Below are 22,588 nucleotides of genomic sequence, written 5' to 3'. Positions count from 1 at the left end.
AGACAATTATGATTTGAAATATATGCAAAATTAAACAAAAAAAGGGGGGAGAAGACAAGCATTTTGCTTGTTGTTTACAGAAGCAAATTTTGTTGGAGAAAATGAGTGCCAAGAAGTATTGCTTTCCTTTTTATTGGTAGTTGAGAAGACTGCATTTAAGGCAAGTGATTTCATTTTGTTTTATTTCTTAAGTCTTTACCTATGCTGAAATTGGGCTTGCACAACACAACGTATTGTTATTTTTCTAGACAAACACAAGAACCATCAACCAGTTATTGTGTAATGATTTGCATTTACAAATGGACTTTTGTGATATTAAAAAGAAAGGCAAAACCAGAGTTTTGCTGTTGAGGGGGCCTGTTTTCAGAGCTGTGCATCTTTTGCAATTGCACTGTGGAGAAAACAGAATTCAGAATCTTGATAGTCTCTGCTTCTCTTTAAGCTCTCCACTGAACCACCCACATTTATGGCCTGGTAAGATAATTTTAAAATGTGCAATGAGCTGAATGGGTCTTCTCTGCAGTGGCACTATGGACTCAGCTACATAAGTAAAGAATAAGCATTTCAAATGTGTTATAACACTGTGACACCAGATGGTGCTGTGGAGTTCCGTTTTTCAGCAATGTGATTTCCCATTATGAGGTTTACAACGTGTTTTCCTGAAAAGTTAGTTTGATGTGTCTAGATCCAGCCCCGTCTATGGAATTCTCTCCCCTTGGAGTTCTGCTTCAAACCAACACTTTTGTCATACTGGTTTGTCCTGGCTTTTTCATTGTTTTATAGATGTTGAATAACTGTGGTAGATAGGCTGCTCTGTGATTTTAGTTGCTTTCGTCATGAAGTTTTTATGGAATTTTATGGAATCTGTATTTTATACCCCAGCCTAGAATTCACGTAGATGAAAAGTGGACCAAAAATAAATGTTTAAATTGCATCACATATTCAGACAATATTATTAGGCACAGAACTTTGGTTTCTTGACAGACAATTTCACTTTTCTGAGCTTGTGTGGAACAGCCAGCTAGTATGAGCCTGAATTTGACTTTCATGCTGAGCTTCTTGAAAATGGAGCATTAATTCCAGATTGGTTACACTGTGAAGCTTGGGCTGCGCAAGCCATTTGCCGTCTTTCTAGGTACAAATAGCACTCATTTCTAGTGAGTGTGGTCTTGGAGGCTACTCTAGAAATATGCAATGGAGGCTGGAGTAATTTCTCTGTGTTTTGCCTCTAGCAGCTTTAAACAAAATTGTAAATGCACATTTTTAATGACTGAAATATAGCATTAGCAGAGAGGCATTCTGCTCCAGTTCTTTCATTAGAGAATGGAATGCTTGGAAACTGCTCTCAGGGAGACGTTTCTGTGGTTGACATCATTCCCCCTACCAAATAAATAGCATAAAGCCGATTTCTTTGTCCAAACTGTTGTGGCGAAAAAAGTACACGCTCAAATGAAAGGCCATGCCATATATAGCCACTCTGAGGTTTGCTTTGAGGTTTTGTTTTGTGAAAGTAAGCAGTATATAAATTTTATGAAATAAATAAATAATATGCAACATTTATATGTTGCCCTTCTTAAAATGTCTGTCAGAGGTGTGCATGGAAGCTTTTGCATTAGATGACAAAGATCTTGGGCCTAGATTTGGATATATGAAATGTTGCTACCCTGTTACAGTTTAAATTTCATTTTGAGCACAAACTGTGGACAGTACTATACCAGTTTCCCATATTTTAACAAACACTTAAATTGGAATTCGATTAACAGTAGAGAACTATTTTGGCAACCCACCTTCCTCCTAGGCAGGATTATGAATTGATGCGGGTCCCTAGATAGCACTACCATTGCTTTAGTTTAGCTGAAAATGCACTTCTTCTGCATCACGTTCCCCATTTTTATCTGTGAGTTTCCACAGATACCATTTTGCAGTAATATGATGTCTACCATACCAGAAGCCTATGAGAAGCCCACAAGCAGGACATGAACCCTTGATTAGCAGTGGCTACAAGCACCAGGGGATACGAAACATTTTCCAGATGTTGGACTACAACTCTCATCATCCCAACACTCAGCCATGCTGTTTGGGGCTGATGAAGTCAAACACTTACAGTCAGAGCTTTTTTTCCAGGGGGAACTCACATGAACTCAGTTCAGGCTCCATTGCCTTCCTAAGAGAATGAGGAAGGTGTTCTTGGTGAGTTCTGGCACCTCTTTATCTAGAAAAATAGCCCTGCAGTTACAGTCCTATTACTGAGTCTTTAGCAGAGTGTTTCTCCCTTGAAAGCACGTACCAGGCAACCCGTGCCACTTGCCTGTTTATTTCAGACCAAAGTCTGGAGCAGGTGAAATTGGCTGCTGATGTTCATTTGGGTTGTCCACCACAGTCTGCTTTCTGGTCATTGGAGGATGTCTGAGGGCCGCGACACTTTTTGTCTACCAATATAATTTACCACTGACAATACTTCTTAATTGTTCTTCTTGTGGAAACATTTTCCCCCAATATCTAAACATGCAAGCTCTTCTAATTCATTAGGAGCTTTAGAAATAGGGAAGAAATCCCAATACATAACCTAAATAGAAAGCTTTCACATGAGCATCAGGAATCATGAAGGGAAAAGCCTGCCTATATTGACCTCAGTCTATGCCAAACAAGTTGTGTGCCCCCATTGCCATGTGCAGGGCCTGGTTTCAGCATGTTTTGAAAAACACTGATTTCTGTTGCTTCCCAGACACAAGCTGAACGTGTGGTGATGGGTATATGTAACTGCCTTGATTAAGTTCACAAGTGCACACACAGCGAGAAACTTTTCAAACAGTTTTTCATAACCACTGCTCAAGTGTTGGCTGTGTGGACAAACTGTTTAACCCAACATCCTCATTTGTTATACTAGTGTGGGCTCTAGTCCGTCTCAGAACTGGCTGTGCTAACATGACTTCTTTAAAGGCTATTGAACTTGTATAAATGAAGGTTGGGTGAATGCCTGCATTCTTGTACATTTAAGAGAGCTCAGAGTAGTCCAAGAACCTTGTGTAGAGCTGCTCTTCTGCTGCACTCTTTGGGGATTTAGGAGGTTCATTATGCAATGAAATGGGAGGGTTCTTCCATTTTTCAGAGCCAAGTAAAACACTGAAAGGATTTTGTTTTGTATTTTGTTCCATGATCTAATTGGTTCGTGCCATTGCCTGCAGGGAAGAAATAAGCAGTGCAGTTAATTATTTCATACTAATATATAGTCTGTCTATTAATTGATGCAAGGGAAGAAAGGGCAAAGTTGTATGGAAATATGAGTTTGGCCTAAAGGAAAAAGTGTTATGAAATTAAAAAGTAAATAAGGCCCTGAAACAGCATGTATCCCGGGGAGCTGAAAACTATAGCCTTTGGTTTCTTTGACTTTGTGATCTATTAATGTGTGAATGTTATGGCGTATGAGGAGTGGAAGAAGACTGCTACCCTTTCTACTGTTAACATAATATGGCCAAAAAAAGAGAAAAGGTAAGGGTTAATGTATGTAATGAACTATTCCTGAATTCTGTTAACTGACTCCCTGCTGGAAAATCAGCATGCAGATAAATCAGTAATTGAGGCAACAGTTACGGGCTTTTTGCCCTGTGATGCGGCATACACCCAGATTTCTTGACATTTGCAAGTCCTTGGGGTCCTGCGTTGTACCATGCCTTAGTACAGTGTGACCCAGGCAGCAAGCTGACTTCAGTATTTGGAATAGGGTGTTCTTAGGCCTGATTCACACAAAATATCTTGCTCAGCATCTACATTTCTACATTTCTACATCCACATTTCTACATATATTGTGTGAATCAGAGATCTGCAGTTAAAGATGAGAAAGTGACTGCCTCATGGACCATGGGAATTTCTGGTAGCTGTTTTCATGATTGTCCTGTTCACATCTTGGAGTTGCTCATGGGAATGCATGTCCAAACACTTCTTTTTTTTTCTTATATTTATTTATAATTCTAGATTATAACACAAAAGAAAACATTTCACAAGTTATTCAACAATAATTCTTAACATTTGAAAATTTGACTTCCCCTTCTTTCTGCATTCCCTTGAAGTTATTTTCGTATTTCCCTGCATATCCAAAATTATTTTGTCACATTCTTTTTATTCCATATGTGTGTGTGTAAGTTTTTACAGTAGTCCTGCTAATGTCTTGATCTGTTTGCAATTTGTTTGTAAATATTCAAGAAACCATTTCCATTCCTTGATAAAGAGCTCGTGGTCTTGATTTCTAATTCTGCCAGTAAGTTTTGCTATTTATGCATATTCCATTGATTTCTGCAACCATTCTTCTTTCGTTGGAACTTCTTCTTCTTTCCAACATGCCCAAACACTCTCAGGACTGCTGACTAATACAGCAAAACACATTTTTGAACCAGATTTGTATTTGCAGAGGCTTGTACTAAATGAATGAAGTGGATCTGCTGAAAGTGATTTGGCTACTTCTTTTTTCATTGTTAAGTCCTGACAATATGGATACCGTATTTTTTGCTCCATAAGACGCAGTTTTTTCCTCCTAAAAAGTAACGGGAAATATCTGTGCATCTTATGGAGCAAATATGTGGTCCCTGGCAGCGGCAGAGCTGGGGACTTTGGTTCCCGGAGCAGCGGGGGCATGGCACACTGCTCGTGGGAGTGTGGCATGTTGCCTGTGTGAGTGTCCTAATGGCGGCGCCCGTGCGAGTGTCCCCTGCCCGCACGAGGGGATGGGGAGAGGCGAGGCAGGGGAAGAGGGCTTTAGAACACTCTTTAGAGATCCTTCCATCTGAGGGGCTCTTGCATGACAGCGGCCAGGAGCCAGCACGGAGGGGGATCTTTCTCATAATTTTTTTTTTCTTGCTTTCCTCCTCTAAAAACTATGTGCGTCTTATGGTCAGGTGCGTCTTATGGCGCAAAAAATACGTTTTGTGTGTATCTCTATCTATCATCTATCTATCTATCTATCTATCTATCTATCTATCTATCTATCTATCCCAAGCTATATATTTACCTTTACCTATATCCCAAGGTCTTTTATATGCAAGCAGCTTCATTTAATTTTTCCGTCAAAAATTACACGGAACAGCATTCCCTTTACTGCCTTGATTTCTCTTCCTTCTCAGCCACTCTTTCAATTTTAGAGAGTCACCTCCTTTTAGCCACCTTTAATTTCTGGCTGCTGCCTTTCGTACTAAATGGCAGGAGTGTGTGAGTGCAATAGCTTTGCAGTAAAAAGAGCCTTATATATATATATTTCTCTCCTGGTTTGTTGTATGGCTTGTAACTTTTTGTTCCGATCCCTAGAAAGCTTTTTACCCCAAATGAAGTGATTAATTTAACTTTTTCCCTGCTTCAAAATGAAATGAATGCCTGCTGCGAACTTTTCCTTGTCTAGGGCATTTTGAGCTTTTATGCTGAGCTTGACAGCACTGAAGATTTCCTGCCCACATAGGTTATTAGGTGCTGCTTATCCTTTGGTTCCACTGCCTGGTGAAATATTAGATAACGGGAAAAGAGCTTATCTTAACATACGTCTGAACTGACAAATATGGCAGCTTTTCAACAAAAAGGCTAATGCACATGAAGTCCTCTTCCTGGCTTAGAATAAGAATGAGCTTGGTACTTGTCTTGTCCCATTGACAATGGTCAAATGCATACAATGTGATTTCCATAGCATCCAGACAGCCTGAGCACCTAATATCTACCTGTCTAGCCAGTGCATCAGCTTTCCTGGAGTTTGTCATTGAGACTAATTTCCAATGCATCACAAACACGCCTTTTACCAGCTTGCTTTATCCCAGAGCATACAATGTAAGCTGCATAAATTTGTTTACCTTCAGTGACAAATAACTGTCAGTCACCTTTTGTTTTGTCTTTTAAATAAGATAGCCCTCTAAAACGTTTTTTAGGATTACATTTTCATTGCTTCCGACAGAGGAGAAGGAAATGCTGACAAGATAGGGTTACATGTTCCTGACTGAACAGTACAGATGGGTTTGTGTCCATTTTTTTTGCTTTACCTTTTTTGCCTTCCCTGACAATAATTAGGAGGGCTGTATTTTCATATTGGACGATGTTCGCTCAGTAACACGGCTCACATTCAGCAGCTACTGGGGCTGCTCCTTTTTAAATTTGTAAGTTTAAACAGATGAAAGGCAGGGCAAAATGGGTGCTAAGCGCGGGAGACTTGGGGTGGAAAAGAAACTGTTTCTATATGGGTGGGAGCTGCCCCACACATTTACAGAACAGAGAGATGTCACCCATTTCCACACTGTGCTAGCTACACGGGGTAGTAGTCAAATAGGTTTTAATCCAGGGGTGACCTGTTGAAATGAATGGACCTAACTTAGTCATGCTCATTAATTTCAGTGTGTCTGCTCTGAGTAAAACGTACCTGAATACCACCCATATTTTCTGTAACATTTGAAGGGGAGACATATGTATGAAAAAATCCTAGAAACATACTCCTTGGTGCCTGAATATCCCCTGCAGCCATTACAGGAAAAGACATGAGTGATTCTACAAAAATATGTAAGAGTATATATTAAGAGCTGTTTGACGTTGGAATGGTCTCCCTCAGGAGGCTGTAGACTCTCCTTCCTTGGAGGGCTTTGAGCAGAGGTTGGATGGCCATCTGTCATGGATGCTTGAGCTGAGATTCCTGCATTGCAGGGGTTGGACTAGATGACCCCCAGGATCCCTTCCAACTCTAAAGTTCTATGATTCTATTTGGACCTTCCACATTCCCATTAATTTCACAGATAATTTAGCAGCTCGTCAGCGCTGCTTATCCTATGTATAATATTTTTATTTATTTATTTATAGCATTTATTTTTTAAAAATCCCTGTCTGCCTATTTTTTCAGCTAGAATGGTCCTTCCAGTGGCTCCCAAGACCAGTCCCTGCCCTCTGGTTTGCCATCTAAAAGACATGATGCATAAGGATAAAGGGGCGTGCAAAGATGGGGGGGGGGGAGAAAGCAGATTCAGGTATGAATTCTTAACAGTTACAATTCTTATAACAATCAGTTGGGATGGAAACTGTTCAGGTATCCTGGCAGAATGGCTGCTGCTTGGTGACGGTTGAGGGAGGGCCAGAGGCAGCTGGTCTGCCAGCAGATGCAGATGACAAAGAAATAAACACCTCCTTCCCCCAGTCATTTCTATAGCACAGCATTGTTTACACCAGGGAAGAGGATCTGTGGCCTTCCAGATCTTCCTGGACTATAGCTCCCATCTGTCCTGACCATTTGCTATGCTGGTGGGAGTTGGGAATCCAACCAGGAGCTTGACTAGGGCTGTTGGGAGTTGGAGACCAGCAACATCTCAAGGAGCACAAGAGAACCTGGTCTACACTGTCTGGCAGCAGCCCCCCAGTATTTCAGACAGGGATCTTTCTTGGAAGAAATCAAGGGTTGAACCTAGGACCTTTTTGTATGCAAGATCTGTGATCCACCAGCTGCAGCTACAGCTTCTCACCAAATCACATGGTGATCATGGGTGGGAGTTGTTGTTTGAGGTGCACAAAGCAAGTCCCCCTTAGGTGTACAGAACCAGCTCTTTGGATTCCAAGCCAAGGTTTCCTTGGGTTCTTAGAGTGTTGTGAAAATAACCAGCTATTCAATTCAAACAGAACACCATTATTTACATGCCTAATAGCATCATTTTTATCTTAGCAGAGCCTCAACGTGAAAGTGATTGGATGCTTTATAGATGCCTGGATATAGAGCATAATTTGTGACAAATTGCACCCATCTCTGCTTCATTCTGCCTCTGACATTAGCCGTGTGATTCTTGGGAGGTGTTTGAAATATTGGAAGAAAAGGGAGATGGATTACTGCCTACTTCACATCATATCACTCATGCAGTGGGAAATGAGAGAGAAGGAGAATAGATGTGCCTACACTCCAGCAGTGATACAAAGCTTGAACAGAAATTAGACCTCTGTTAAGTTTCTCAACCCAAGAAAATTCAACAGTGTGCGGGTATATAGTTCTCTGACTGACATGCTTCCTTGTTTGGAAGTATGACTCCTTGAATAATTTTATGTAACCTACTTCCTGAAAACTCCCTATCTCTAGTAAGTGACAGTGACATCCACACTTCAACCTTAAAGCACTCATATGCCACTTTAAGAGACATGGGTTGGATCGGTGGCATTCAACTAAGTTTTGCTGGAGTCCCTAAGACGGTTGGATGGCACCTTGTACACCTCCTTCTGGCAACTCCTACAGCCAAGCTGGTGCTCAGCATATTGCTCTGCTTTCCTTTGGACCACATCAGCGAGGTTAAGAGTTGGGTGCTATCGTCTGGGCAGCCCAGGACCTTCACACGCACTGCCCAGGTTTGTGTCCTGGAGAGGTCCCTTTAGTGCTGCTAACACAGCAGTTTGACTTCACCCCTGGAGGCGCGCTCCATTGTCTCTCAAGCCAATAACAGACCTACTGAAACTAATGGGCCTAACTTAGTCTATATTCATTAATTTCAGTGGAACTACTCTGACTAAATACTTAGGGAGTTGAATACTACCCAAGGCGTCCCCCAAAGAACAAGAGTGCAGGAAGCTGCCTTATAGTGATTCAAATCATTGGTGCATATAGCTCAACATTGACTACATTGACTGGAGGCTGCTCTCCAGGATTTCAGAAAGGGTTTTTTCCCAGCCTGACCTGGAGATGCCAGGGATTGAATATGGCGCTTGTGCATGCAGAGCAGATACAGAGGTTATATACTCAGGGGTTACATTCCAGGCCCCCGGGTGCATAAGTGAAATGCACGTAAGTGGGAAGCCCATTGCAGTACAAACATGCAGCTTTTAGGCCGGGTAGTGCGACAGCAGAAGAGCCACCGCATGCCATTTTGGAGCTCTTTGAGTCTTTTTTTTCTGGACTTGTGGTTCACTGGTGTCCTCTTCAGACTCTGGGGAGGGTCTCCTTATATCCCACAAGGACTTTCCAGCTCTCTCCTGCCATTTCAGGTTAGAATTGATTGATTTCCTGGCACCTCGCAAATACAAGGTTGCACACAAGTGAGGGGACGCCTGTACTCTACTACCGAACTATGGCCCTTCCACCTCCTAGGAACAGTATTTTATTAAGCTTCTCCTGTTCTGATGAAGAAAAACCATATGTGTATATGATAGTTGGGATAATTAACAGTGCTTTATATATATATATGCATGCTATGTTATGCTGGTCTCAAAGAACTGAGGGAAAAGGATATCTCTAATTGGATCAATAGGGAAATGTGAATGTACGCGTTACACCTAGCAGCTCTTCATCAGAGAGACTGCTTCCCATACATTATTGCTTAAATATTTCCTTACTGATTTCTCCCTATTTCTTTTTAAAAACAATAGTTAAAAGTTACCACCCAGATAAATTGAAAGATTCATCTTACTGTATCATGCCAATCAGAGCTAAAAGTCTGGAAATGTGAAAATATTAAGGCTGTAGATGCAGCAGCAAGCAACATTAAAGCTATATATGTATCTAGTCTGGCTCTGAATTCTTATGTTATTTGTTTAGAAATATATAGTCCCTGTCTTGTAAACTTATATCCACGTGGTGTACAAGGCATTGTGGGCATTGAGGAGATCCCCTAACAGCTTATCACAAGGGTGGGTGACTGGTACCAACTCAATGCATGACTCACCTCTGTTGATCTCAGTTCCAGCCATCGCTATAGCATACATCTTCAGCTGCCTGGAGCTGAAAGCAGGGCTAGCACCAGGAGCTGGCATTGTTGGACAATTTGTGAGGCCCCCAATTTAGCAAGTGGGGATATTGCTAACCCCAGAGCCCCCTAGTTTGTCGATAGGAGTAGCTTGAGCTTGCAAACTGTCTTAAGTTTACGTCAATTGTCTTTAAGTTTACATCAGAAACCACCTTACACATGACAAGTTCTTTTGTTTAGATTGAACAAACCTCCTGATCATTTGAAACAAATAAGTGAGGCCCAGTGGATGGTATGGGAATATCTGCTGCTGGAACATTCCTGAAGCTAAGCTGGTCTGGTTCTGATCAGCAATCTGGCTGGGAGACCATTGGGAATCCCATTTAAGAGCCAGGTATTCATATAGTAAATTAAGAACTCATGAGGCAGCTCCCCTTCTCTGCCTCCCTCTCTACCCTCCAAGTCCCTACATTAAAATCAGGGTGGTCTTCCATCCATATTGTTGTTCATTTTGCTGAAAATTTACATTCCAATGTTCCGTTCTAGCCATGTTGCATGTATTTTGCAGATGTGATTCAGTTTGTATATGTGCTCAGTCCTTTTGTAAAAACTGTTAAATAGGGTGGCCATGTGTCCTGCTTTACAGAGGACAGCCATCTGTTTGAAGGGCTACCAGAGGACAGGCCTCTACTTGAAGCCGTGTCTTTGAAGGGCTGCCTCATCCAAGTTCAGTTTAAAGATCAAGGACTCTAATAATGGAGAGCAGGAATCTTGCAGTTGCTCATCAACAGTGAGCCTTCCCCAGTATGTTGAGGTGTATTATTTCTATTTAAATTATAGTAATTATTTCTAACTTTGCATTTATGTATATATATATTAGCATATGCAAATCTTATACCAATCTATGTCTTCTTTCTTTGGTGAGACATTTCCTTTTGGGGGGTCATGCAAAAGAGGCCTCTCTAGTGCAGAAAGCCCCAGTGATAGGAAGCTCTGGCCTCCCATTGTATGTTTTTGAAAAAAGAGGAAGGTATTGCTATTGTTGTTCTCTCATTTTGACAGCCTTTCCTATGCAGTGAGTTGTGGTTGTAGCGACGTTTGGAGCCAAAAAGAACTTTTTTCTTGAAGATTTATTAACCCTGGCAAAAACCCTACTCCTTACTAAGGACTATGGGTTTGCCAAGTTTAAATTCTTTCAAGTTTAGTCATGTGATTAGAATAGATCATTTTAAGCAGGAGATTGTATTTTTCACTCTCTCAGTAAGTGGAAAATCTTTCTCATAAAGCTTTCCAAAATGTTGCTTTTACATAGAAGTCAAGCTTGGGAAAATGACTTCTTAAATGTTATGAGTGTTAGAACAGGGTAATAATGAGATCTGTTTGTGACCTTAACAAGAGATGGTTCCAAGAGATTTTTGGACCATTATTGCTCTTTGCGAACAGAACTGAAAGTCACAGGGCTGTATTAGAAAATATAACATTTCATCTTAATGTATCAGCTATCCAATTTTAATAAACATGTGTTTTCAATTTCCAGTATGTCTGATGAGGTTTCAAACCAAATTTCATTCTTGCTTCTGAAACAGAAAATGGCAGTGCTATTGTTGCTGCCCTGGGGCCTCCTCCCATTCTTATAGAAAGCAGCTGTAGTTTTGCCATTTACTGTAAATGGCATCCAGATCAGGTTTTTAGCATGCTATTTCCCTCACCTTGGCTATTTACAACCTCCACATCTCATCTCACTTCTCCTCCCTGCAGGCTTTCAAAAATGCCACTGTTAAAATCATCTTGAGCTGTTCTAAGTGCGGAACTCTCTGCTTGAATCTTCTTGATTCATGGGTCAAATTCATCACCTTCATTTCTACCACAGGATTTGCATGGACTTTTTAATATTTGCATCATGTCCCCCCCCCCCCCCCGTTCTGCTTACATGCTTCCTCCTCCTTCTCACAGCTGTCTTATTTTAGAACGAGTCCCATATATTTAATCACAATCCTAATTTTTGAAGCGCTGGTTCTTATGCAGTCAAATGGTCTGTATAACAGGGAGCTTTCAGCAGGCTTAGTGATGGGGGGGGATTAAGTTTGACTAGCATTTAAAATTTGAGGTTTTCAAAACAATGTGTGAACTGAAACAGTTATCCCTAGAAATGGGCACTTCAGAACAGATCTTTTACCACCTGTGCTGTAGTGGTTAGGTTTGCTTCATAGACTGAAGTTCCCCAGAATGCCAAGAAGCCAATGGAGCTCCACAACGCTGGAAAGGATGCTCAGGAATGATTGTGTCAACTCCCTGTTTTATCTCACCATTCCATAGAGAAACCATAACTTTGATAGGATTTCCAGCTTTCTCTTGGAAGCTTCTCCAGAACATTCAGGAGCCCCTTGGGTTCCATCAGTCTCTGAGGGCAGGCCATTCAAATGGTCCCATTACCCTTACAGTGGGAAATTACTACTGGTAGTCCAAACAGGTTTGACCATGACAGTGTATTGCACTGTACCCCTTCCATCCCTCATATCACTCAGAGTAAAGATTGAATCAAAGGTGTGCCCTGCCAGATACGTTGGGCCAGTGACCATTTGAGCCAGTCCTCCAATACCACATCAAATACTACTTCACCAAGGATGCTGCTAGGCAGTACGTGGTAGATAGACCAGCAGCACCCCCAGTTTGTCTCTCTGGCTCTACACCAGGTGCAAGATCAATAGGTTTTCTAGTAAAAGAGATGGTGCCTCTATGGACAATAGCAACTCTACCCCTCAAAACTCCTTAATCTAGCCTAGTGCTGTACTGAGTACACAGAAGGGCACATTTGAGTTAAGTCACCCAGCCCATCCATCCATGTCTTGGTCACACTGTATTAAGGAACTTGTCTAATGTCAAATGGAACACTGAGAGGAGGTATCCTTATAATCCACTAAGCAGGGTGATGACTGTAACTGGGTCCTCTTTGCATATGGGTTTCAGATGGCTGTTTACCATTTGAATAATGTTTATGCGTGCCTTGCCTAGATAACTGCATAGTTTCAACACACTTCTTTTAATACTTTGAAGCTTTTGTTAGCAGCCCTGCCAAGAGGTGCAATGTGTTTTGTCTCTCACACAGTCAGATACACACTCAGAAACCAAAAGCAAGATTATGAAGGTATTGCATACACAGACATGTTGCGTTCTCGCTTCCCCTTTGTGGTGAGAACCAATACTCAGGAGTGGCTCAGTACTGTCTGCAAGAACCATACATGCTTTGTGCATTTGAGTGAGTCAGGAAGCGTTCGTTGTGGTGTGGTTTTTAGCTGGCACACAATGTGATAAAATGTCTAGTCTGTAACTGTGTTAAAAAGTTCAGGGAAGTGTTTTTTGTTTTTTAAAAAAAAGACAGGTGTTTCCTACTTTCCTCACAAGATAGGCTCATTCCAGTGTGAGATAAAATAGAACAAGTCAGCTTTGTGTGTGTGTGTGTGTGTGTGTGTGTGTGTATATATATATATATATATATATATATATATATATATATATGAATGAGAGAAGGTCCTTAAAACCTCTTTTATGTAACTCATGCACTCTTAACATTAGACAGGGTGTTTCAGTATCTAGTGCACTGGACAAGCATGTCCCAAGGAAAAGTGGTACATCAAGTCAACTTTGCCAAATCTCCATGGTCTGGATTGAAGCAACTCTTGGTCTAGTGGATATCACTTTTATAGGAAACTTACAAGAAAGAACACTCTATACTTGAATGTAGAAAAAGTAGAACTGTACAGTACTGTTATGATAGATAGATGATAGATAGCCAGTGTGGGATGGTGGCTAGAGTTTTGTATTTAGACTGGAAAAGCCATGTCTCAAATCTGTGGTCTGCAGTGAAGATCAGTGAGTGATTTTGGACCAGCCTTTATTTCTCAACCTAATATACCCTCAAGGCTTGGTATGAAGACAAAAGGCCATCCTGAGCTCTCCATATAAGAAAGGAGGGATAACAACAGAGTAAGTACTAAGCATTTGTTTTCATGATGTATATTTTTAAATGCAGGTGGTAGTGAAACCACCTTTAAAAATGGTTTCTAAACTGCTGTGACGTAGGGATGGGATGTAGCAGTGTTTGTGTGTTCAGTAGGTGTCCAGGACAAGCATACCAAATGTATACACATCTATAGTAGTAGCAGTAGTGCTGGTAACTACTTTGGCTTGTCCCAGGTGCTGTTTAAAGGCTACAAAACTTGAAAAAGCGGGTTTATCAGAGACTATGGTGGGACAGGAAGCATTAAGTACCCCAGGCATTTAATACCTCTAGGTATACAACACTGCATCCAACACTTTGAAAAGTTATTGTCTATACAAAGCCTTGGACAGGGGTTTATGAGCTACTGTTTGCAGGAAGATTGCAAAATCCTGTTATGCTGGCATTGCAGAGTCATTAGGAAAATAACAGAAGACTTTCTCTACCCGAATCATCTTATTCACACATAGCATCTCAGTTTAAGGTTTGCTTGTCAGTGCCTGTCTCTTTCACCTTGACTGCCAGATGGCTTGCTTGCAATTCAGTTTAGGCAAGTGAATAATCTACCTGGCATGAGTCACACTGTGGCCCCAAAGGGACTCATTTTAGTGAAAGAGTGAATACTCCCTTTTGTGTGTAAAATGCTGTTAATGGCTTGTTTAGCGACATATATCTCAACAACATGGCTTTTAGTTTCTGTGTCAGGGAGGAATAAGATGCTTCCATATGCAGAGCTGCTGGCACCCCTGCTAATTCTGTCTCTGGCTCCCTCACTCTCAGCTGTGATATTTCTGTGCAAATATAATAAATGAGGTGTGGTCTCAAGTTTTTAATGCACCTTTTTTTAGCTCCTGTTTGAATGGGATGAAGGGAAACATAAGGTTGAATCCTTCCTTTGGTAGACATTGTAGGGAAAGCCTAAACAGCGTCATACCTTTGTGAACAGGAATAAAAGATTTAACACTCAATCTTGGGTGACAATCAACGATGGGTCAAAATGGGAAACAACATGTAACTGGTGGTAAATATGTTTATATAAAACATATTGACAATGGTAATCTTCAACACTTTGTTTCATAGGCCTTTTACTGAGGCCATGAAGCTGTATCTTGAGCACATAATGAGTGAATATTCCTCCATATAACACGTGTGCGCACACCCACCCACACCCACAAGGGCTGCTTTGAGACTGTCACTATTTTTGGGTGGGATTCTATCACATAAGAGCAAATTCAGGTTGTATAATTAAAACTGATTTGGAGGTCTGTTACAACAAATCCCTTCCTCAAAATATTGGACATATTGCACTTAAGGAAAGTGATGGAAACCATAGGATAACATTTGACACAATGTTGTTTAACCTTTCCATAAACAAATCAGAATGAATATGCAATAAATAGCCAATGTTTTCTATGCTGCCTGCAAACAATTCAGATTGAATGCTCAATAAGCAGGTTGTTTGGAAGTGACCTAGAGGGAGGGGAGAAGGCTTGCCTGATCTAAATTTGTGTGGATGAATTGGTGTGCTGATTGTGATCCACCACTTGAAACCTTAAGTGGTACAGCTCAGGCTCATAAGGCACAGCTTGATAGTCAGTCCCCTTCACCTAAGACGTGCTCCTCCACATCTTTATGTGCACCCATTCCCCAGATGAACCCACATCTCAGAAATTATGGTTGGTGGGCATTGTCAGCTCTCACAGAGGTTATAGTCTGCCAGAAACAGAGAAAAGGAGTGCTATACGCTGGAGACACCTATCTGACTAACCAATGGCTTTGTTTCCACATTGTTGCTGTTGTTGCATAGTGTGTGTGTGGCTTTCGCTGTTGCTTTAGTGGCAAGTCTTCTAATCTACAAATTAGATCATCTCACCAAGTAGCTCAAATATAAAGAAATACTATCATTGTAAAGGGGGGGGGGGATAAACTGTGCCCTTTTCAGTAAGGATTATTTAATTCCTGAGGAATCAAATGGAGGATTGTATTAGCCAGTAATTGAATTAATAGGAAGTTATTCTATTCCTGTATTTAACATTACAGCTGCCTGTATCAAATTTTGATTCTTAGCCGCCTAGAGACTTTCTCTCTTTAGGGATGTTCTCCTCACATGAAGAGACCTGAACCAATTATCATGTGCCAATTTAGAAACCTTTTCTAAATGTCCCCTTTCCCCATGTTCAAGTACAGTGAGAATTTTTTTTACTTATAATTCTTTCTCTGTTTGGTGCATTTCTGTCCTACCCTTCTCTAAAAGAACTCAGGGTAGTTTTCCCTTGATCCTTTTTATTCTCAACACAATCTTGAGTGATAGGTTAGGCTGGTTAGGCTGACAGGTATTGACTAGACCTGAGTCATCTAGTTAGCTTAATAGCTCAGTGTGGATTTGCACCCTGTACCCTGTAATTTAACTCACTTGTGAGAACAGAATGCTTCTTCACATAGTCATGTTCCACAATATAAGGACTCTGGCAAAGAATGCATATGTAATATGAGGAATGACAGGTTGTTGTTTTTTACCTTAAAAAAGGTTACTAACTCTCATAGTTGTGAAGAAGTATGAAAATGGAGGCGTAGTGTCTGCTTACTATTCTAATTTACACAGCTAGAACTTTTAATATCCCAACTCCTTTGCAGTTTAAATTCACCCTTAGAGTTTGCAAGTCACAATTTTATTTCCATGTTTATAATGTAAATGGCCGATAAAGTAATACTGAAGCCACTCAGTGGCTGAAGTGAGATTTGAACCTGATCTTTGAAGTCCAAGTTCAGCAATATGCACTGAACCACACTAGTTCTCTGATGCATGTAATACGTTGACTGTGCCAAGATGATAACATTGTCAGCAGCCTTGTACCTCAAAATGACTATTTAGGAACTGCTGGCTTACAAGGCATGTTTGGCTAGATTCAACCCTGAATCTTTGCTTGTTTTTCAAGTGGTAGTGCTCTATGTCTCAGGATAATTCATTCCTGCATAGCACAAAACAAACTCAGCCACAAAAATGAGGCATTTTAAATGGATGGATATGGCCTGTGGGTGGACCACATGGACTGTGGATGAAGCACAGCTGTGTTTATCTATGAAACAAGATTCTAGAAGAGATTTAGTCAAGGCTTTGGAAGATTTTTTTTTTTAAATTCAGGTTAGTTTTCAAAGTACTTACTAATAATGTCAAATGAAGCAAGCTTTAAGAGTGATTTAATATAGAAGCCTAAACACTCTACTTTTGTTTTAAATCCTTCCTCCAAACTTATTTCTTCTGGCTTCTGTTTCTAATCTCCAAGCTGGTGCCATCTGTTTACTTGCTCACACCTAATCACATTAAAACCAAAATAAAATACAATTTGAAATGTTAAAAAAAGGTGGAGGTGCCACACACTTTACTTCTTATTTTCAGCAAATGAGAAAATGTTTCCCCTCTTTCTTTGTCCGCCTTGCCCACATACCATCAACAGGCATCCATCAACAGGTTTACCATCAACAGGTAAATGGCATTTCCATGCGCTTTGACTTCCATCACAGTGTCTCATTGCACCAGAAGCCGTTTAGACATGTTGGCCATATGACTTGTAAAGCTGTCTGCAGACAAATGCCGGCTCCCTCGGCCTGAAAGCGGAGATGAGCGCTGTACCTCATAGTCAAATTTGACTGGACTTAACCGTCCAGGAGTCCATTACCTTTTACCTTTACCTTCAGCTGTTGGGCTCCTGAGAGGGAGAGGTCTTTATTTCCACAGCAGTATATTAAACATAAGCTTAGGCCTTCAGACATGTAAAGCACACTCATCTCCACATTCATAAGCAAACAATCCATAACTTTTTATTCTAAGTCCTCAATGAAAACTCTTGAGACAGATGTTGTAGTAAACCCCCTTCTGTCAGGCTTTTGAATGAGGGAAGAATCTGTGTTCATCCCATGATAGGGAAAAGGAGCAGTTATGTATGTTTCTGCTGTTTTAATGTTTTAGTAAGTGTTTCAAAGTGCTATTTTATATGAAGCCACCCTGGGTTTCATTACTTGTTAATGAGGGATGGGGTAGAAAGGAGCAATAGATGCATAGCAGTAAAACTGCCACTACATGGAAAGTGAAGTCCAAAATGGAATGGATTGTTAAAACCAAACACTATCAGAATTTCTGCTATAATGGCCAGAATGGATTCAAGAATTATAAGATTCCACAGGAGTTGCTGTATTTGTAGCAAGAATTAACGAAGTATCCTATACCTGACCGAAACTTTATTCCAATGTTGTCTGGTATAGAATAGTGTACAGTGGTATCATTGCTTGCATCGCCTGCCAATTTTCAGTGGATCCCCCTCCTCCTAATTTATTTTATCCTATAGGATCTATGCTGTCACCCTGCTCATCACAAGTCTAGTGCAGCCCAATTCCATGCTGTGATGGTGATGGACTTCATGTCTTCCAAGAATGGGGTGGTGGGGATACAAGTCCTTCCCATCCATCCAAGCCACTTCCACTACACTTTCTCTCCCAAGGGTGTCCTCAGAATTTTTTCCCCAGAGGGGGCAAGGTCTATAATTTGTGACTACACATTGTTGACTTGTGATAAATCCCACAAATCATTACACGGTGTTGAAGAGAAGTAACAAGAAACAATGGCGGTTTACTGTATTGTATGGAATTATACATTTCAGAACTACTAACTTTTTACATTTAGTAATAATAGAGCAGGCATAGGCAAATTCAGCCCTCCAGATATTTTGAGACTACAATTCCCATCACCCCTGACCACTGGTCCTGTTAGCTAGGGATGATGGGAGTTGTAGTCCCAAAACATCTGGAGGGCTGAGTTTGCCTATGCCTGTAATAGAGTAAGGCAATAGAAAGGCATACAGCTTTAATTTGTCAACTGAACAGTACCATAACACCAAATTTTAAAAGATCATAATACTGAATTACACACTATTTGCACATTTGTGAATGCCAGACATAAGGTCTGAAAAAGGTCAAACTTTTTTTGTTAATGTTTGTCCATCCATAATATAATGCAAAGTGGATCACTCTTTAAACAAAAACTGGAGTATTAGAGGGTCTTCACCAAAATGGTCAATATAAATTTCTCCTTGGGATAATTCTTCAACTTTTCTCTTATGGACACCTAACAAGCCAGACAATTGATCTTCACTCATGGTGGAATGTAGCTGTGTCAGCACTTTGCCCCAAGTGCTAAAGAATTGTTCAGCTGTGCATGTTGTAACTGGTAGGGAAAGTGCTGTGGGGATGGCCATTTTAATAGCAGAGCAAGTTGGGTGTGGTCCAATGGTTCAGTAAGGCTTATATTGCATAAGTCACAAGATGATGGGTGTATTTCCTTCTCCCTATAATTCATACCAAGTGACGGATTCATCCCTAAAGCTTTCAAATTTGTACAGTCCCTGAATGAAGTTGACATGGACTTGCAAGTTTTTAAGTTTTCCTTCAGTGTGGTACTTCTGAGATGGATGTAGTTTCAGTAAACTGTAAGCAGGCTAGTTTTCATGACTAAAACAATCCCTTGGTGAGGTAATAAATGAATCCAGGTTGGGAATGTAGATGGACCACTGGTATAACTCTTCTGTGGATTGGTTGGGGGACTGGCTTGTCTTGTTTAGGTGCTTTGAACTGGCCACTTCATCTGCCAGTTTCTTGTTCTCTATTATGCTTCCCTGTGCTGTTAAATTATTCCCAGCAACTTTTGTATATGTTCTTTCATTTCGATTGCACCTAACTTTACAGATTCCAGTGCTTGGTTAACTGGTTCTGACATTGAAGAATCTGCTTACAATCACAAGACAAACAGTAAAAATGGATGTCTATGATAAAAGTTTATATTATGAACTACCCTGTTATCTTCGAATGAAGGGCAGGTATATAAATTAGATAAATACATACATACTGGCCTGAAATTTGTTTTTTTCTTGGTGTTGCTCAATCCTGCTAATTGCTTGAGTTGTGATATTTGAGTAACTATCTGCATGTGAAGATACTCTTGATTTCTGGCTCCATGTTTCACATAGCATTGGTAGTTTGGGTATTAGATGTCATCTGTGGATGCTCCCATGGAAATATTTCATAATGGTTTTAATTATGCCAACAGCATTGCACACATCACTTACACTGTTTAGTTCATTTACAGTAAGATGATGTCTATGGGATGAGCAGTGGACAAAGGCTGCCTGAGGATAGTTTTGTGCTAGAACCCCATTTTATTTTCCTGCTATGGTTGAATGACTGTTGTATCCTTGTCTAACTACCTTATTGAGATCTATTCCAAAATCAGCAGGTAAAACTGTGTTGGTTATGCTTACTGCAGTTTGGTCTTATATTGAAATAAACCCCAGGAATTCCTCATGTACAGATGCATTCCTATCACTTTCTTTCGCAACACCTATAGACAGTTGTTCTATTCCAGAAATAACTGTTCTTTCATCTACTAAAATTAAAAATGTCATGGAAGTATTAGCCTTCACAACTGCGTCTTCCCTCAAAATTTGGCCACACAACTTTATTAATTCATTCTGCATTCTTGCAGGTGTGTACTTGTCTGACCCAATTTCCATTAAAAAAAAAATTCCCTGCCTTAACACAAAACTGCCAAAGGCCTACCATGTTACCCGTAGTACCAGTCTTACAACAAAAAGCAAGGTCATGTCACCCACAGTACACATTGGCTGATATTATAGAGTTCAGATTTTGTTTATTTTTCTCTAGCTCTTGCATATGACTTATGAAGTTGCCATTCAAACAAAACCCTTTGTCTTTTCATGGCAGAAAGAAACCTAGAAGCCTAGAAACCTAGTCTTCATAGGAAACACTGCACCCTCTACTTTGTGAGTTATCTCTTGCAGGTTCACCAAAGTCTTTGTACTTGGAACAAATTTGCCGATGAATATGTCCTGTCCGCCTCGTACTACTGGCTGGGAAATAAAATGTCATAATGCTATGTAGGTCCTTTCAAAACAGCACAGTATGCTAACCAAGGATAATATTTAGAAAACCATGCATGGTGAAATGTTCTTGGTACTGTCCTGTCCTGCCTAGAAGTCATAACTTTCTGTCAGCATCCAGCACTGTGTAAGCAGCTCAGCTTTAATACGTCTGGTAGAGGATTTGCTTTTGATATGTTGTTTCCTATATCCAGTTTTTTTTCTGTCACTCAAGTTGTACAGTACCTGGTTCTGCTTCTGATTTTTTCTGTCTCTTTTGAGGCAGACACATTGGGTGCTACTTGCATGGTATGTCTAGGGCTCACTAACCGTCTTCTGCTTTTTGAAGTAGATGTTTTGTGTTCCTGACTCAGAGCAAGAATGCAACTAGACTCCTTTGGCAGGGAAGGAGGGATATGAATAAATTCTGTACATAAAATATTTGCCTAGGATGGCCTGTTTTATAGAGGAGACCCCTCTCTTAGAAGAGCTGTCTGGTACCATTCTGATGCAAAGATGAATAATACTAAGAAAGAAGATGGGCCTTGAAGTTGCCCATCATCAATTAGCACCTGGCCAGCAGACTGAGCAGCCACCTGGCACAGGTTTTTCCACTATGCTAAGATTATACATCTATTTAAATCAATACTAATTGTTTCTAAATTTGCATTTACAGTACACACAAGCCCCAACTTGTGGGGCGGGGTTTGCATTCTGGGTCATCGCGTGTGACGGCAGTGTGCCTAAGCCCCTCCACCCCCTTTTCTGGCCATATTACTGTGATGCACATGTGCGGAGTTGCTTGTCAGTTGGATGCATGTAAATCAGTTGTTGCCTGTATATGCAGAAATGAGGCTAGCATGTGCAAGTTTCATGTACATATTTTCTCCTTTTGGGTGATGCATTTCCTCTGTTTCAGCAATGTACCCTCTAAAAAGCACGAAGGGCTTTGGCTTCCACCATGGAAGTACTCGTGTACCAATAACCTGGAGCTTAAACTTGCCATCTTAAGTAAGAGCATTTCTAAAAGCCACTACCACCAGTTCCCTAAATGTTTCTTCTTAATGTGGCATTTTGGCATACAGTACTTCTGAATATTGTCTGGCTTTACTGGCTTTGTCTGCTAGTAAAAAGGTAACAAACAAATGGTAGGTCTATCAGTTTGAGGTTTAGAATGGCCCTAAGAATGCCTTTCAGGCTGCAGGCAGTACAGTTTACTTGAGAGCAAGTGTCACTGAACCTAATGGGTCTTTCTTCTGAGTAGATGTTAGGCACCTCTAGATTATCTGTTCATTCAACATTCATCCTGATGTGCTTGCACAAAGCTTATGCCAAGATTATATGGTATTCACTATTTATTGAGCATTTGTTCTGATTTATTTGCAGAGATTAAATAACAATGAACATTTATCCCAATTTGTTTGTGAGCAGATTATACACCTTCCCAGCTATCATTATCCCACAGTTTTTAGTGTATTTCCTTGTCACTTTTTTAACTGCATAAAGTCCTTTTTTAAAAAAAGGATTTGTTTTTTGTCAGAGCACTTTAATCCCCAATTTAGTTGCATTTCTGATATGCAAGTATTCTGATACAGTATGCAACTATTTCCTGCAAAATACTTAAAGTCTGGAGGTGACTATACACAGGGGTTGTATTGTTATTTTCCACTTGTTGATGTTTGCTCATCACTTTGCATCCTGTCCTTTCTGCTATAGGAGCTCAAGACCATGTAGACATCACCAGCTTCTTAAAAAATAAATAAATCACACAAATCCTGTGTAGCTACTGGGTTTGAGCGGTGATTTGAATCCAGGGCTATCATGGTTCTAACCCATTTTCTTTTATCTGGTACAATGCAAAACAGGATGTGGAAGAAAGCTATTTGAAAAAATGTATGTCAGCATACATTTTTTCAGTGTTGATTTTTCATTTGGATTAGAGATGTGGGAAAAGGAAAGGAGAAGAATCTTAGCTACATGTGGAAAGAGCTTAATTGTGA

The 22,588-nt window shown here is 40.4% G+C and overlaps 1 protein-coding gene across 4 annotated transcripts in view; it reads left to right on the top strand.

Moving 5' to 3' along the window:
• LDLRAD4 (low density lipoprotein receptor class A domain containing 4) overlaps nt 1-22,588 on the top strand; it is a 288,568-nt gene that overhangs the window by 233,876 nt on the left and 32,104 nt on the right. The window lies entirely within an intron of this gene.

The sequence above is a fragment of the Podarcis cretensis genome (assembly GCF_951804945.1).
Source record: "Podarcis cretensis genome assembly, chromosome: 7".
In the NCBI taxonomy this organism is placed as follows: Eukaryota; Metazoa; Chordata; class Lepidosauria; order Squamata; family Lacertidae; genus Podarcis; species Podarcis cretensis.
Note: the sequence above shows the minus strand (reverse complement) of the source record. Positions and strands in the feature narration are given on the sequence as shown.